Raw genomic sequence first — 19,172 nt, 5'->3', positions numbered from 1 at the left:
GAGTGGTAGCTGAGAGGGTAGCTCAGCATAGCAATTAAAAACGTGATCTTCAACCAGCCTTGCCTGGGTTTAAATCCTCTGTCACTTACTGAGTAACTTTGGGCAAGTTACTAAGTAAGCTGTCTGTGACTCAGTTTCCTTACCTAGGAAATGAAAATAATAGTGTTTACCTTATGAATCTCTTCTGAGTATTAAGTGAGTTATGACATGTAAAGCACTTAGAACATAAGTTCCTCACAAAGGTTTAGCTGTTATTCTTTAGACTGGACCTTGAAAGATAGATAGGACTGAGACTTGCAAAAATGAGTGAGAATGAAATAAATTTCAGAAGAAGCAAAGATTAAAATATAAAAATTTAAATCTTAGAAGAAATCTGAGTAAGTTTTGCTTATAATCTCAAGGTAGGAAAGGTCTTCCTAAGTATGACTCCAGATCTAGAAGCTATGAATGAAAAGGCTGATGAATTACCACTAAAATAAAAAATTGCATTAATAATACCATAAATGTCACTAAAATTTTGCAGAATTAAATATAGACCAAAAAAGATAAACTTAAGTATTAACTATCTGCTTATCTGATTATTTTTAAAAAGTAAAGTTTGAGTATAAAACAATATAACTCCTAGAAGTAAACAGGGGGAAAGCTTCATGACACTGGATTTGGCAATAATTTTGTGGATATGGCAACAAAAGCAAAAAATAAATAGCAAAAATACATCAAACTTTAAAAAGTTCTGCACATCAAAGGAAATAATCAATGGAATGAAAAGGCAGCCTATAGAATAGGAAAAAACAACTGCAAATCATACATCTAATAAGGGATTAATATCCAGAATATACAAAGAACTTTTCCAACTCAACAACAAAACCTGATTTAAAAACAGACAAAGACTTTAGTAGATATTTCTCCAAAAAAGATATAAATGGTCAACAAGCATATGAAAAGATGTAGTGCTACTAATCATCAGAGAAGTACAAATCAAAACCACAGTGAGATACCACCTCAAACCTGTTAGGATGGCTACTATCAAAAAGACAAAACACATGAAACAGGAAATAACAAGTGTTGGTGAGGATATGGAGAAACTGGAACCCTTTGCTGGTGCTGAATGGTAGTGGGAATGTAAAATGGTGTAGCTGAAAACAGTATGGAGGTCACACAAAAAACTAAAAATAGAATTACTGTATGATCCAGCAATCCCACTTCTAGTAATATATCCAGAAGAATTGAAATCAGGATCTTGAAGCAGTATCAGCACAGCCATGTTCACTACAACATTGTTCACAATGGCCAGGAGGTAGAAACAGCCCAGATGTTCATCAATAGATGAATGGATAAAGAGAAAGTAGTATATGCATACAACGGGGTATTATTCAACCTTTAAAAAGAAGGAAATCTTATCACATGCTGCAGTATGGATAAACCTTGAGAACATTATCCCAAGTGAAATAAGCCAATCACAAAAGGACAAATGTATGATTCCACTTATGAGATACTCTATATCTCATATAATGCTAGAGAGTGGTCAGATTTATGGAAACACAAAGTAGAATGGTGTATGCAAGCGGCTAGGGTGGGAGAAATGGAGACTTGTTCAGTTGATATAGAGTTTTCATTTTAAAGGATGAAAAAGTTCTAAAGATCTGTTACACAACATGAATATAGTTAACTGAACTGTACAATTACAAATGGTTCAAGGGGGGTGGATCAAGATGGCAGAGAAGGAGGACATGGCACTCACCTCCCCCCACAAGCACATCAAAAGTACGTCTACCTATAGAACAATTTTCACTGAAAACTGGCAGATCTCGTACACAATCTAAGCTGCGAGAAAGATCCTCACGTAACTGGTAGGATGGGGGTGGAAAAAAGGCATCAGGACTGGCGCCCCTGGGAGGGATCTGTGGACGAGGGGGGTCCCCATGGGCAGGCTCTCATCCTGGGAAGCCTCTTGCTTGCTGAGAAGTCCACTGGGACAGAAAGAAGGGCTGGAGGAGGCTGGAGGAGGCTGGACTCTGATCACGAGGAGTGCATGTGTGCTAGCTTACTAGCAATCAGCTCAGAGAGAGACCAGCATGCTGACAGCTGCCACCTCACTGCACTTCCGAGCTCAGTATGCTCTCTGGGCAGAGCTATTAGTACGCTCAGCAGCTAGGTGCTGAAACTTGAGCAGGAGGGTCCTGGGAGAGGACTCGGTCTAGCTGTACAGAGACAGCCCAGGGGGCATGGAGCGTGATCCAGGCTGAATCTGGAGCCCATTGTCAGCTTGCACACAGCAGGTGCAGGTCCACCAGTGGGTCCCATTGTCAGAACACACATGGCAAGGAATGGGTCTGGGATTGGGTCCAGCAGCAGTGGACCTTGTTGTTGCTCATACCAGGTGGCATCACAGAGTCTTACATCTCTAGTGGACAGCCCCTGGGGAGGAGGATGCAGCAGTTTCTTTCCTGGTGAGAGCCCTCCAGTCCCACCCACTCACACTGCAGCTTGGAGCCAGATCTGAGGAGCACAAGTCATGGAAAATACCTCCTACAGAGGCTGCCCAGGTCCCAGGTGGCAGTACAATCTCCTCAGTTCCTGCAGCCACAACACCCCAGCCCCCAGTGCCAGCCTAACACTAGCTCTGGGATGAACACAATATGAAATGCGATGTGACCTTAGCTGCTTCTGAGCAGAACTGCAGATGCCTATCCTGGCAGCACATAGATTCCTTGTGATCACAGGGGCCTCATCTGCTTCAGCACTCACTTTCTTTCAGACAGAGCCGACACTTAAGGGCAACAGAGCTTTATAAGACCTGATCCTCAGGGTTTCAACTCCAACAACTGGGGAGCAGACCCTGGCCCCGAAAGAGCTGTGACAGCCAGAGAGCAAAGAGGAGGCCCCAACCAACATCCAGTGCAGGCTCTGGACACCACAGCAGCAATCACACCCACTATTAAGGGGATATCAGCCAGCACACTCTGAGGACAGATGTGGCTGGCACTGATACCAAGAACAGCCATCATACCAAAAATATTGGACTCACACATTCTACACAGGGACACTTCCACATCAAAATATTCCTTTAAGACCACAGTAGATAAATTTCCCTATCACTATGAATTTATAAGAAACAGTTAAGTGAAACGGAAAAGCAAAGAAACTACTCCAATTAAAAGAACAAGAGAAATCCCCTGACAGAATAATGAAACAGGCCTCTCCAGTCTATTAGACCCCATAATCAAAAAGGAAGTAATAAAAATGCTAAAGGAGCTAAGAAAGATTATCAATAGAAAGGCATATCACTGCAACAAGGAACCAGAAACTATAAAGAAGAACCAATCAAAATTAGACAACTCAATTACTGAGATAAAACCCAATCTAGAAGCAATGAATAGCAGACTAACACAGAATGAACAAGTGATCTGGAAAATAGAATAATAGAAATCACTCAGTGAGAACAGCAGACAGAAAAACAAATTTTAAAAATGAACGCAACATATAAGATCTATGGAATAATATAAAGTGTGCCAGCCTACACATAGTAGGGATTCCAGAAGAAGAAAGAAGAAGGGGGATCATAAATGTATTTGAAGAAATTATGGCTGTAAGCTTCTGAAACCTAAAGAAGGAAACAGATATCCAAGTATAGGAAGCACAGAGGGTCCCAAACAAGATGAACCAGAACAAACCCACACTGGGAGATATCATAGTTAAAATAGCAAAGGTTGAAGATAAAGAAGATTCTAAAGGCAGCAAGAGAAAAACAAAGAGTCAGTTACAAGGGAACCCTCATAAGGGTCTCAGCTGATTATCTCTCTGCAGAAACTTTACAGGCCAGAAGAGTGGCATGAATACATTCAGAGTCCTGAAAGGTGGGGAAGGGTATAGCTCAAGTGGTAGAGCGCATGCTCAGCACACAAGAAGTCCTGGGTTCAATCCCCAGTACCTCCTCCAAGCAGAAATAAAAATGAATAAACCTACTTACCTACCTCTCATAAAAAACAAACAATACAAGCAGAGTCCTGAAAGGGAAGAACGTGCAGCTATGATACTCTCCCGAGCAAGATTATCATTTAGGAAAGAAGGAGAAATAAAGAATTTCTCAGACAAAACAGTAACAACAACTAAAAGAATACATCAACACTAAAGCTACACTAAAAGAGATATTGAAAGTTCTTCTCTGAATAAAAAGGGAGCAACAGTATATAGGGAAGGGAAAAACCACAATAAGAAAGGCAAATATATAAAAGGGTTGAGGATCACTTAAATAAGTCAGTACATAGATTAAAAACAATCATTTTTGTAAAAGTGATTATAACTATAATTCACAGCAAAAGGATAAACATGAAGATGTGAAATAGGATATCAAGAATCACAAAACATAGGGGTTAGAAGTAAAAAATATAGATCTTTTGGATATGTTTGAACTTACATGACTATCAGTGTAAGAAGATATAGTTATGGGTCAACGTACTTGAAAACCACGGTAACCACAAATCAAAAACATGTAATAGAGTCACAAAAATCAAAAAGAGAGGAACTCAAGCATAATAAAAAACAAAACCATCAAACCACAAAACAAAAACCAAAAAGGCTAAGAAATGAACAAAGAAAACCTGCAAAACCAACTGGAAAACAAGGCTTAAAATTGCGATAAGTACATACCTATCAATTATTACTTTAAATGTCAGTGGGCAAAATGCTTATGATATAGAGTGGCAGAATGGATTAAAAAACAAGAACTTATCTTATGCTACCTATAAGAAACTCACTTCAGGGCGAAAGACACATACAGAATCAAAGTGAGGAGATGGGAAAAGATATTTCATGTAAGTGGAAATGACAAGAAAGCGGGGCTAGAAATACTTATTTCAGAGAAAGTGGACTTAAAAAAATCAAAGAAAGACAAAGAAGGACACTGTGGACACAAAACAAAAGGATATTCCACTCATTAACACAGATGCACCCAATATAGAAGCACCTAAGTATGAAACAATTACTAACAGACATAAAGGGAGAAACTGACAGGAATTCAATAATAGAGACATTAACTCACTAACAAAAATGGACAGATCTTCCAGATAAGAAATAAACAAGGCAGCAGAGATCCTCAATAACACAATAAACCAGGTGGACTTAATTGATATCTAGAGGACACTACATCCAAAAACAAAAACCAGAATACACTTTTTTTTCAAGCATGCATGGAACATTCCGTAGGATAGACCACATACTAGGTCACAAAACAGGCCTGAACAAATTTAAGAGGATAGAAATTATTTCAAGCATCTTTTCTGACCACAACAGTATGAAACTAGAACAGCCACAGAAAGAAAAACAGGAAAATAAAATGATCACATGGAGACTAAACAACATGCTATTAAAAACCAAGGGGTCAATGATGAAATCAAAGATGAAATTAGAAAATACGTCAAGAAAATGACAATGAAAGCATAACCTTACAAATCAATGGGATGGAGCAAAAGCAGTTCTAAGGAAGTTCATAGCAATACAGGCCTTCCTCAAGAAAAATCTAAAATAAACATCCTAACCTACCACTTTAAAAAAAATTGAAAAAGAAGAACAAATAAAACCCAAGTCAGCAGAAGTAAGGAAATAATAAAAATCAGAGAGTGAGTAAATAAAATAGAAATAAACAATTAATAGAAAAGATCAATAAACCAAGAGCTGGTTTTTTGAAAAGATAAACAAAATTGGCAAACCTTTGGCCAGGCTTACCAAGAAGAAAAGAGAGAGGAACCAAATAGGCAAAATAAGGAATAAAAGGAGAAATAACAAATGATAATGCAGAAAAAGAAAAAAAATCATAGAATACTATGGAGAGTTATATGTCAACAAATTGGACAACTAGAAGAAATGGACAAGTTTCAAGAAACACAGCCTGCCAACATGGAGTCAATCAGAAACAGATAATTTGAACAGACCAATCACTAGAAGTGCAATAGAATCTGTAACTTAAAAAGTCCTTGCAAACAAAAGTCTAAGACCAGATAGCTTCACTGGGGAGTTCTACCAAACATAAAAAGAAGAACTTGTATCTATCCTTCTCAAACTCTTCCAAAAGACTGAAGATGAAGGAACATCCCTAAGTTATTCTATGAATCCACCATTGCCCTGATACCAAAACCAAAGATGCTACAAAAAAAAAAAGAAAACTAAAGACCAATATCTTTGACAAATATAGATGCAAAAATCCTCAACAAAATATTAGCAAACTGAGTCCAACAATACATAAAAAGGATCATATGCTATGATCAAGTTGGATTCATTCTAGGGTCGCAGGGATGGTTCAACATACGCAAATCGACCAGTGTGATACACCACATCACCAAAGACAAAAATTAAATGATTATCTCAATAGATATAGAAAAAGCATTTGACAAAATTTAACATCGATTCATTGTAAAACCTATCACCAAAGTGGGTATAGAGAGAACATATCTCAACATAATAAAAGCCATTACATCAAACCCACAGCCAACATAATACTCAACGGTGAAAAGATGAAAGCATTCCTGCTAAACTCCAGAACAAGACAAAGATGCCCACTCTTAACATTTCTCTTCAATGTAGTATTTAAAGTCCTAGCTACAGCAATCAGAGAAGAAAAAGAAATAAAAGGTACCCAAACTGGAAGGGAAGAGGTAAAACTGTCACTATTTGCGGATGACATGACATTCTATATAGACACCTAAAGACTCCACACAAAAACTATTAGAACTAATAAATGAATTCAACGAGGTAGCAGGATACAAGGTTAATATACAAAATTCTTTTGCATTTCTTTACACTAAAAATAAAAATCAAAAAGTTTTTTAAAATCCTTTTAAAATGGCATGATATATGTAAAAATAAACTTAGCCAGAAGGTAAAAGAATTTTGTACTGAAAACTATAAAACATTGATAAAGAAAACTGCTAATAATTCAAAGAAATGGAGAGATAGCCAATGCTCTTGGATTGGAAGAATATAGTTAAAACAGCCATACTACCCAAAGCAATCTACAAATTTAATGCAAAAACTATCAAAATACCCAGGACATTTTTCACAGGACTAGAATAGGTAATCCTAAAATATATATGGAACCACAAAAGAGCCAGAATTGCCAAAGCAGTCCTGAGGAAAAAGAACAAAGCTGGAGGCATAACCTTCCCAGACTTTAGACAATAGCACAGAGCTACAGTAACCACAATAGTGTAGTAGTAGCACAAAAACAAATATATAAACCAATGGAACAGAAGAGAGGTCCCAGAAATAAACCCACACACCTGCAGTCAATTAATCTATGACAAAGGCAAAAATCTACAATGGAAAAAGACAATCTCTTCAACAAGAGGTGTTGGAAAAGCTGGGCAGCTACATGTAAATAATGAAAATAGAACACTCTCTCACACCATATACAAAAGTCACCTCAAGATAGTCTAAACACCTGAATATAAGACAGACACCACAAATCTCCTAGGAGGGAACATAGGCAAAACATTATCAGACATAAATTGTAGCAGTGTTTTCTTAGATCAGTCTCTCAAGGCAAAAGAAACAGAAGCAAAAATAAACAAATTCGACTTAATCAAACTTAAAAGCTTTTGCACAGCAAAGGAAGCCATCAACAAAACAAAAAGTAACCTACAGAATGGGAGAGAAGATTAACAATGGACGAACAAGGAATTAATATCCAAAATATACAAAAAGCTCATACAACTCAGTATAAAAAAAAAAAAAGCCCAATCATAAGAGCAGAAGACTTAAATAGACATTTCTGCAAAATAGACATACATAAGGCCACCAGGCACATGAAAAGATGCTCAACATTATTATTACAGAAATGCAAATCAAAATGACAATGAGGTATCAGAATGGCCATCATCAAAAGGCCTTCAAATAATAAACGCTGGAGAGGGTGTGGGGAAAAGGGAACCCTCCTACCCTGTTAGTGGGAATGTAAATTGATTCAGCCACTATTAAAAACAGTGGAGGTTCCTTAAAAAGCTAAAAATAGAGCTACCATATAATCCAGTAATCCCACTCCTGTGAATATATCTGGAAAAGATGAAAATGCTAATTGAAAAGATACATGCACCCCAATGTTCATAGCAGCACTATTTACAACAGCCAAGACATGGAAACAGCCCAAGTGCCCACTGACAGACGATTGGCTTAAGAAAATGTGATGTGAGATATATATATATATATATATACACAGACACAGACAGACACACACACACACAAGAATATTATTCAGCCATTAAAAAGAATGAAATAATGCCATTTGCAGCAACATAGATGGACCTAGAGATTATCATACTAAGCTGAGTAAGACAGAGAAAGAAAAATATCATGTGATACCACTTATATGTGGAATCTAAAAAATAATACAAATGAATGTATATACAAAACAGACTCAGACTTAGACATAGAAAACAAACTTATGGTTACTAAAAGGGAAAGGGAGAGGTGGAGAGATAAATTAGGAGAACGGGATTAACAGAGACAAACTACTTTATATAAAATAGGTAGCAACAAGGATTTACTGTGTAGCACAGGGAACTATATTCAATATCTTGTAATAACTTGTAGTGGAAAATAATCGGAAAAATATATATATATATATAACTGAATTATTTTGTTGTACACCTGAAAGTAACACATTATAAATCAACTATACTTCAATAAAAAAATGTTTAATAAAAATGGTTAAGAGGATACATTTTATTTTTTACCACAATTAAATTATTTTTTAAATGTCAATAAATGTTGAAGAATGCTGAAGGTGAAATGGAAAAAAAGTTTTTTTAATAATTGATTTTCCTCAAAATCCCTTTCCTTTTCTCTTCACTGTGGTGCTTGAAGCTTTTATGCCATATAATACCTTCTGAAATTCTACCCCCTCCAATATGACTCCTTTCCTTAGGCCACTAGGAGAATGTGCCACTTTTAATAACTCCTTTTACCATCCCAGTCATTCTGTCACTTAACATTTATTGAGCACATGCTATGAGTGAGGTTTTGTTTAGACAGGAATTTAGCAGTAAAAGAACAAAATCCTTACACCTTTGGACTTATATTCTAATGTGGGGAGATTATAAACAAGTAAATATACAGTGTGTCAGATGGTGTTAAAGGATCTGGAGAAAGAGTGGGAGAGAAAGGAATGGTAGGGCACAAGAGGAATGCTGCTACATACAGTGTCGTCAAGGGAAGCCACATGGAGAAGACATTTGAACTTAAATATCTGAGGAAAATGAAGGAAGATGAAAGGTAGGTATCCAAGGAAGACTCTTCCATGTAGAGGGGCTATCCAGGGCAAAGGCCCAGAGGCAGAAGCAGCTTGATTTGTTTGGGGAAGAGCCACGAGTCCATTATCTTGAGGAGAGTGGGCATGGGAGTGGAATAGGAGCTTAGATCAGAGATATATTTGGGTGCAGGGCACTGACTTTGTGGACCATCATATAGACTTTGTTTTCACTGTGATCAGATGGGAACTATTGGAGAATGCTGAGCAGGATGGTCTCCGGCAGCGGGGTGGATAACAGACTTAAGGAGGGAGGAAAGGGACACCGGGAGGAAAGTCAAGAGAGAAATGAAGGTGGCGGAGACCAAATGGTAGAAACGAAGTGTGAGAAGTGTCAGATCTGGGTACCTTGTGAAGGTGGAGCCAGTGGGGATTCTAATTGATTGGATGTGAAGTGTGAGGGAAGAAAGAGTCCAGGATGACTCAACGTGTCCTAGCCCAAGCTGCTGTGAGGATGGAGTTACTGTGCGCTGAGGCAGGGAACACTACAAGACGAACACGTTTGCTGGGATAGTATCAGGCTGTTAGCATCTCAGACACATCCAAAACTAAGTTAGGTCAAGAAGGTAAGTGAATATGTGAGTCCAAAACATCAGGAAAGATCAGGGCTGGAAATAAAAGTTTGGAAATCAGCAGCAGATAGATGATATTTAAAGCCACTGGACTGGATGAGACCAGCTAGGGAGTGTCATTGAGGAAGAGTTCTGAACTCTGCCCTAGGGTGCCCCACTTCAAGATGGGAAATAAAGAAGTTGCAGGGGCTGAGGAGCAGCAGGTGAAAGGGGAGAATGTCTCAGAAAATACTCCTTTGCTAATGGCTCTGATTAGTCAGTGCTAATGGCTCTGATTAGTCAGTGCTAATGCGATTTTCCAGTGTTTTACCAGTTGCTAGGAACTTAGGTGCTGTTGTTCTTGGATTACTCTTGATTGTTAAAACTAAGTGTACCATATAGCTTGCCTACAGGTGGTCACCATAAGTGGTTTCAAATTTCTTCCCTGTTTTTAGAATGAAGCATTATCATGTAAGCTTACATGTGGAAAGTTAAGATAAATTCACTCAGAAATTTAAAAAAAAACACGTGACCACGTAGGACCCATGCCATTTAGAGATGCAGTGTTGTTTTTTTTTTAATAGGATGCAAATCGACTTTCTACATCATCTCAATGAAAATGTTTTGAAATCTCAGTCCAACGAGATGTTACCCAACCCCTCTTCTCATTCATCTCTCACCCTCAGCAGTCTGTACCACCTTTCTGCGGCCTCTTAAAATGCTGTGTAAGAACCTATTGATTTCACTTATTTCACTTCCCTCCGTTGCCTCTGGCCACAAATTAGTCTAAGTCAGAAAAGGTGGGGAGATAAGAAGGCTATTTATAGACTGTCCTTTTCTATTCTTTCTCAAAGCTTTTTTTTTTCTTTAACTGGAAAGCCACAAAAAGCAAAGCTTAAAACCAGCTGCAAGCTATATGTCCTACTGATCCTTTGTACTTTAAAAGCAAACATTTTGGCTTGCTATGCCTTTTTAGTTAAGCACAGGAAGCAATGTTTGCCAGGATTTATCTTTCCCTAAAAGTACATGACAGAAGATATTCAAATTCAGTGTGTCACTTAACAGAAGTAATTGTTTCTAACATCAGCCCCCAAATGCTAAATATTCACATTGTTTTTGTGCTCCAGATTCTCAAATTTAAGGAACAAGAAATTGATAGTATCAGCTCATAAAGCCAAACATCATCACTTTCTTTTTCCAAGCCAAGATTTTTAATAGTAGTAGAAAGTAGGATAAACACTCACTCTTCAGATATGTCTCCTTGCCTTCATCTTCTGGCTTGGGATGTTTGGGGAGTTACAATGTACTGCCTCCAAGAAACCGAATTCTACCACTTCTGGTGCAAAGTAAGTATGCTCAAGTTTCTGGTGCTGTATGCTGGCAACTCCACTTCCATACATGAGGAGCTGGCAAAGAAGAGAGCTGCTTCCTGGGGAAGGATCACAGTTATAAATCAAGGAGCAGTGAGTCCACATGTGTGGTGTGTGGAAGATAGTTGGTAGAGGAGCAAAGGAGGAGTGAATGGGGAAGATTGTTAGTGGATTCTCGACACACATCCCCAACACACACACCAAAAGCATTATAGTACAATCCTGCACTCTATTGGGTTCTACTTTCCAAATTTTGGCAGTTTGACTCCAGAATCCCTCTGCAGACCCCGTCTCCTCTTTGAGACAATGCTGCTGATCCTTCTTTGGCTTTAGTGCTTCCAAACTAACTGGAGAGCTAAGTAGGTGTTTACAGGGTACCTCAGTGAAATCAGCAGTGGACTGAAATATGGTTGTGCCACTGATGGGCGCAAGTTCTTCCTAAACCTCTGTGCCGAAGCCTGGAGATAATGCAGTCATAATAAAAATGATTTTCAGGTGTGATCGGAAACCCTAAAGGGGATTTTCCGGCAGATGTGCTCTGTGAATGCTGGCGCTGATCAGAAGATGTGAGCGGCATCTCTAAACTGATCATTATTTATATCCTTCAGCTACAACCCCTAATTAAATCCCCCGAGTTAGCTCCAAAACCTACCACCTGAGACCTGTCTGCAGACAAAGGCTTTCTTGTGGCACGCAGCTGAGCCAGGTCTGGGCCCTTCTGTTTCATGTCAGAGTCAATATTTTGATCTGATTCTTTTGTCCAACCGAATTCAGTGATTCTCTTATTGGTTTGCTTTTTTTTCTTCAGCAAGAATCAGTTTACCAAGCTAGCTGCTGTTTGGGCTGGCTAATTAAAACCTGCTCAGTGTGTGCAGGCCGACTTCAAGCCAAATGCTGCCCTGCACAGAACTTGAGTGCCATTATTATTCATTATAATAGATGGGCATTGTGAGTTATGCACAGCGAATCGGAGCCCAGTGTTTGATTTTTATTTGCATGGCCTTGTGAATATATATCCCCACGTGGAAGGAGGGGGTGCCCAGAATGTCCAGTCTTTGGTGAATCCTATGGAAAGGAGACATGTGGCCTGAGTGTTCCTGAGAACAGCCTTGTGGTTAACTTCATGGTTGGCCAGGTCGACCAGATGTGGCTCTATCACCCATGCCATCCAGCCTCCTGACATGTTGGAATTAGCTGTTTCTACTCACTTATGAAGATTTTGTGCAAAGTGGATAACCAGTTATGGAAGCTTTCCCAACACTGCAATTCCTTTGACTGGGAGCACTCTAGGCAGCTAATATATATGTGTGTATATATACATATGTATGTGAATGTAGTCTCAGATAGTTAAATGCATTTGACTATGATCTCCATCAACAAACACTTACTCACTTAGGCAGTGTTGTGTGGTGCTGTACTCTGGGAGAGACTCATCATACTCCCCTAAAGAACTAACAGCCTTGTGAATGAAACAGTATGTAAAGAAATAATTCTACTACAGTGTAATAAATGGTCTCTCAGATTTCTAAATGAGGCACATGGGTGGATGATGATGCCCTAACCAAGATACAGAGCTCTGAAGTAGGAACAGGTTGCATGAGGGGATAGATGGAGAGAGATGTTAATTTGGGTTTCAGGTGCTCACAGGGCATCCGGGTTGTACTGTCTCGTGGGCAGTTCTAAATAGGGCTTAGGAAACACATAAGCAACTGCTTCTTGCAGGAAACTATTTCATGTCCCTGCCAGAGAAGTAACACATAGTACAAGTAGGTTTTGATAAGAGAGAGAGAAAAGATTGACCATGGAGGACACAGTGATGGGACACCAGGTTAGGGAACAGGAAGTTTGTTGAGAGCAGCTTTGCTATTCTCAGTTTTAATCAGAGTGGGCCCTGCTTATGAAAATATGTCCTTGATTTGAAAACTTTCTGAAAAGTTAACCAATGGATGAATCTTTAAGTAAATACCACATGCTCATGGATTGGGTCTTCGTTTGGAGAAGGGTCTGTTTCCCAGTTTCTTAGAAGATGATGTTTTGAATTCTATCTGAACCAAACAATTCTTTTTTTCTTTTTATGCTTGTCTTGCCAGATCATGAAAGAACCAGTTTAAAATGTTTCAGCTGGCATTTCTAGCTGGAAATGCATAGATTTATGGAATATTATTTTTAAAATAGTACTGTGAATAGAGGTGATTCATAGCCTTCTTCTTGCACGTGACACCTTAGAGGGAGTTGGGGGTGTGTCCAGCTAGCTTAAGAAACATGGTAAAACTCCCCTTAAATGATCTCAAGTTAAGGAATATTTGAATCAATGCCATGGTGAAAATTAAAGGGAAAGGGGAATGTCACAATACAATAAACAGCAAATTGTCAGAACTCTAAGGAGTTTGAGATTAGATATAGTTAGTTTTCTTTTTAGCCCAATTATGGAGTCTAAGCATCTTAAGTCAGCTGATTATGCCGGAATGAAATGCTTTTCAGTAGTATTTTCATTCCTTCACCAATTCCTATTCTCCAAAGACCTTCAAGGTTCCAGCACATAGTTTAATGGACTGCCTACATTTTGGTGTTTTATTGCAAGTCCACTGGGTTCCATCTTCATAAGTAAATGCCAACCTCAAAAGTGCCCGTTACGCCTACTGTGTTACAATTTTACTAAGCTCAGGATTGTCACGGGAAGTTGAAAACATTTCAGTGGTCAAAGAGAGAGGGTAATTAGCTCATTTAAATCCTTTGCCATGTCTCATTTTCTTTGGTGCAAAGGTGCCAGCCTGTCTTTATAAAAGTAAATGGGGCATATACCTTGGCATTATTTAATTCAGCTATTAATCTTAAAAGATAAACTAAGCAGATTACAAACCAGATGAAGTTTACATGCAGACTGTGTGTGAGTGTGTTTGCCGCCTCGTGTCTTAAGTGCTGGCAACCCCATGCTCTGCAGCAGGAAGGGTTGTCTTTGTAGAAGAATGCTCCCTGGCAGATCACAAGTACAGGATTTGCATTTACACGTAAAAGACCATGACGAATCAATTTTTAAATTGATTTCAATTTAAAATAAATTGACTCTAAACAAGAATTTTTCAAGTAGAAGTCTTCAGATGTATTCTGTTTCTTCAACAGTAATAATATCAAGTGGTTTCTATGGCTTCTCTCCTTTTTTTATTGACTTGAATAGATAATATAGATATTTTTATAAATGAAATTCCAATATTACTGCTTTGGGTTTTTTTTTTTTAATTTGGATTTCAGATACCATATTATGTAAAATGTCAAACAGCTGATGACAGAGTATGTAATTAGTTTAGGATTAGATTTAACTTGCATTTTAATGAACTTGAATCATATCTTTTTAAAAAGGAAGTTGGTAGTTTCAGGAGTGTGAATATTTTTCTTGTAGTGTAAATATTTATCACACACTTCCCATTACTATAAAACTGATATAAAATTTAAATACAAGAATAATATTTCTTTAAAAATATAACTTAATGGGGGTAGGGTATAGCTCAGTGGTAGAGTGCGTGCTTAGCATGCACAAGGTCCTGCGTTCAATCCCCAGTATCTCACTTGAAAATAAACAAACCTAATTATCCCCACCAAAAAAATTAAAATAATTTTTAAAAGATAAAAATTTAACTTAATAGAAAAAAATTTAACCAAAAATCTTATTACTATGGAAATCTGATGACAAGAGAATCAAAGTAGAGCTACACATTTTCCAATGTAATTTCTTGGGACCCACATATTCTAGGAAGAACATTTGGGGTATGTTGAGCAGCATGTTTCTTCTTGGGATCCACCATTTGGCACTACATTAAAGGCTCTAAAAGACTGATAGTTTAACTGTTTTAACTTTGATAACTTGGTATTTCCCAAACTTACTAAACCATGAACTTTTTAGTGAATAACCCCTATTTACATAAAGCTGAATTGGTACTCCATGAAAACCATTTTGGGAAACACTGGTGTATAGAAGAAGGTTATTTGATGAATTTAGTATTATCTAAAATTGATAATCAACTATGTGTAGATGCTGAAAAGCTCAATCCAAATTCAGACATTGTTGGGGTTTTTTTTTTTTAACTACTGAATATAAGTTCTAGATACTTTTTGGTGAGGTCAATAGCTAGGTTTTAAATATTCCAAATGTGGAAATTAATTCAGAAGTAAAATAGAATCAAAACACCATTTACTGGTAAGAGTTTTTTATAGAACAAATTCACAAATAAATAAATTTGAGGTTTGTATTACTTGCCACTGCTGTATCATCAATCAGCCTGCTCATATTTGCTGAGCATCTATTGCATGATGTATGCCCACTAAGATTACAATAGCACATTAATAAGATAATATATCATAAGGCAAGTTGGCCTTAACCTCTAACATTTTAAGTCAAGCTCTCTGTAAAACATTGTGGTCAATCTAGAAAAAAACAGCTACCTCATAACTCAGGTTTATACTCTGATATATTCCAGCACTTCAAAATATTTGAATATGCACGTAAGTCCTGAGCTCTTATGTAGTCCAATTTGTTCATTATTTAATTTCTTCAATGGGGCAACTAAAACACTCTTTTTTTCCTTCTAAAGTTTATAAGCAACTGAGAAATAAAACAAAGGAGGCAGTCAAGTAGCAATCAGAATAACAGCTTAATTTTGATAAAGCTGATTGGGGAACCTGATTTTAACCTTACCAGGCATTTCAGAGAAGAGGAAATAGAAATACCTCTTTCAAAGATGCTCAACTTCATTACTAATCAAACAAATGCAAATTAAAACCACCATGAGATACCATTTTATGCACAACAGATTAGCAAAAATTAGGGAGTCAGCAATACAAAATGTTTCTTAAGATGTGGAGCAATAAGAGGTCTGCAGTTGGACATGTGATTTGGTGGAAGCACTCTGGAGAACAATTTGGCACTATCTAGCAAAGCTGAAACTGCACATGCCATGACCCAACAGATCCATCCCTAGGTTTATTTCTTAGAGAAATGTATATACTGTGTGAGAAAGCATGTGCAAGAATATTTGTAGCCACTTACTCATAATCAGAAAAAAGGCTGGAAACAAAGATTCATCACCAGGAAAATGGATAAATAAAACACAGTATATAAAAAGAAGGGAATGCTATACACGAGTGAAAGTGAATGGATTACAGCTACATATGTCAACACAGATAAATTTCAAGAATATTAGATGAAAAAAAGCAGTTTGAAGAAAAATACTTAAAGATTCTATTTTTATAACATTAAAACATGACAGATATATAAAATAGATAAACAACAAAGTCCTATGGTATAACACAGGGAACTACATTCAATACCTTGTAATGGCCCATAATGATAAAGCATATGACAAGGAATATATATGTACAATTGAATCACTATGCTGGACACCAGAAACCAACACAACATTGTAAATCAACTATACATCAATAAAAAAATGGACAAAACTAAACATTGCTTAGAAAGCCAGCCATGTATGATTAAGCTAATGAAAAGCAAAGCAATCATTAACACCAACTTCAGGGTGGGAGGGTGCAGGATGAGGTCAGAGAAGGGCATAAGAAAGACTTCCCAGTCACTCTGGCATGCAGGCTTAGCTGTAACCCCCACACTGTATTGGTTTGCTATGATATTTGGATTGCCTTTTGCTGCTGTGATGTTTAATGGATGTTTTTGTTAGATCTGAGTATTCTTGGTAAGAAAAAGAAAAGGACTTTCTTTTATTGGTGTGGAGAGAGGAGTTTCAAGCACCACAACCTCCAGGCAACTACCCATAGTCCCATCATTCTGGTGTCTCATTTACCTGGAATTCTTCCATAAAGAAGTTTGTGGATTCCTGGTCCACAAGACAGGAAATACTCTTTAATGACTAACAGGCATAGAGAACAAACTAGTGGTTACCGGTGGGGAGGGCAGGGGGGTTGGAATTTAGGGGGAGGCAAATGTAGAGGTAGGGTAGAATTTGTGAGGGGAATGTAGGGGAGTGCAGGGTGCAAACTGTTGGGTGTTAGGCTACAGGGATGTATGATACAACATTGGGAATATAGCCAATATTTTGCAATAACTATAAGTGGAATGTAACCTTTAAAAATTGTATTAAACTTTTTTTTAATTAAAAAAATCTGCAACAACCACAAGGGGAAAATCTGTTACTTTTTTCTTTTAAAGTGATGAATGAGTCAGGCCCCTTTTGGCACTTGCGAGAACCTCCTGTGGTAGTCAGAACTCTCAGAGGGTCCCAAGATTCTAGCCCCCAGCATACAGACCCTGTATAATTCCCTCCCCTTGAATGTGGAGGCACCTGTGAATGTGTGGGGCTTGTGACTCCCTTATTGGGTTATGTTCTATGAGCAAGCAGATGGGGCAGTCATCCCAGGATGATAGTACGTAAGATGACTACTGCTGGCTTTGAACCTGCCCTGTTGTAAGACTCTCTATTGTAGGTAGGAACTAAGGGTGACCAGTAGGAGCTGAGAGGGACTCCCTGCCAACAGCCAGCAAGAAATGAGAGCCTTAGTCCTACAACTTCAAGGAACTGGATTCTGCCAACAACCTGAATGAGTCTGGAGAGGACACCAAGGTCCTGATGAGAACCACAGCTCTGCTGATACCTTGGCTACACCCTTGGGAGACTGAGCAGAGGACCCAGTGGAGCTGTGCCTAGACTCCTGGGACCCAAATAGATTGTGCAATAATACATTTGTGTTGTTTTAAGCTGCTGAATTTGCAGTAAGTTGTTACACAGGCAAGGAAAATAACTACACCCCTATTACTGTCTCTTAACTGCTGCAAAGCCTGGGCTGCCAGCCTTTTTCAGCCTTTTTTTTTCCCCCTATCCTTTCCTCACATTTCCATAGAGTTATCAGTTTCTGGGTCCAAGCCAGAGTAGATATCCTCTTTCATCGAGGAAAAATAAAGAGTGCCACAGTTTAAAGCCTGTACTCCAGACAGTCCTTCCTCCCCATCTCCCTAACCCTCATTACATGCCAGGGACGGGCTGCCGACGCTGTAACACTGGTCACCAGGCAAGACAAGTCCAGCTTCCTTCCTTCCTTCCTTTTTTTCCTGCATTTCCCTTTCTTCCTTTCCTTCAGGAACATTTTTTGAATTGCAGCTGTGCTATGTCTCATGCTGGCAAAAGTAAAGAAATATACTTTTTCTTTAAGGAGCCCACTGTTAACAGTGGAGACAAATTACCACATGGTAATCTCTGCTCCTGGACAAGCAGCTAGAGAACGGGAGAGAGAAGACGCTAATTATGCTGGAATCCCTTCCTTGCCTGTTGCCACACACCCACTCTCTCCAGTTTCTCATACACACTCATTAGCATCCTATACAAACAAAATCTTGGGTTTCAGTCAAGGTCGATTTCTCTGTTTAAATCACTCCATTGCAGTTCAGAAATGACGAGGTTCTTTTAAACTGATGCATGAATCATTATGTAGAAGAAAAGCACATAGTGGAGGAAGCAGGTTTGGTCTGCATTTCCCTGTAAATTTGAGCCAGGCCGTTGGTGATACCTTTTGTGTTTTCTTTCCAAAGCGTGGAGTTTGTTTATCCTAACAGTCAGTTGAATATGATATAAATCTCTTTGAAGATCATTCTGACTCCTGTGGTTTCTGATGAGAAATGAGCTGTTTTATATTTACATTGCCAAACCAATCCTGAGGAAAAAGAACAAAGCTGGAGGCATAATCCTTCCAGACTTCAGTCAATACTACAGAGCAACAGTAATCAAAATGGCCTAGTAGTGGCACAAAAGCAGACATATAGGTCAATGGAACAGAATAGAGAGCCCAGAAATAAACCTACACACCTATGGTCAATTAATCTAGACAGAGGAGGCAAGAATATGGAAAGAAGACAGTTTCTCCAACCTGTGGTGTTGGAAAGGCTGGGCAGCTACATGTAAATAATGAAAACAACACTCCCTCACACCATATACAAAA

General features: G+C 38.3%; 1 protein-coding gene and 1 long non-coding RNA gene across 4 annotated transcripts in view; one reads left to right on the top strand and one right to left on the bottom strand.

Annotated features, from left to right (window-relative positions):
- The window catches only part of PPM1L (protein phosphatase, Mg2+/Mn2+ dependent 1L), a 265,389-nt gene that overhangs the window by 208,918 nt on the left and 37,299 nt on the right, over positions 1-19,172 (top strand). The window lies entirely within an intron of this gene.
- LOC116665443 overlaps positions 1-19,172 on the bottom strand; it is a 49,454-nt gene that overhangs the window by 24,606 nt on the left and 5,676 nt on the right. The window lies entirely within an intron of this gene.

The sequence above is a fragment of the Camelus ferus genome, chromosome 1 (genome assembly GCF_009834535.1).
Source record: "Camelus ferus isolate YT-003-E chromosome 1, BCGSAC_Cfer_1.0, whole genome shotgun sequence".
Lineage (NCBI taxonomy): Eukaryota > Metazoa > Chordata > Mammalia > Artiodactyla > Camelidae > Camelus > Camelus ferus.
The sequence above is the reverse complement of the archived record's forward strand: the minus strand, read 5'-3'. Positions and strand labels throughout refer to the sequence as shown.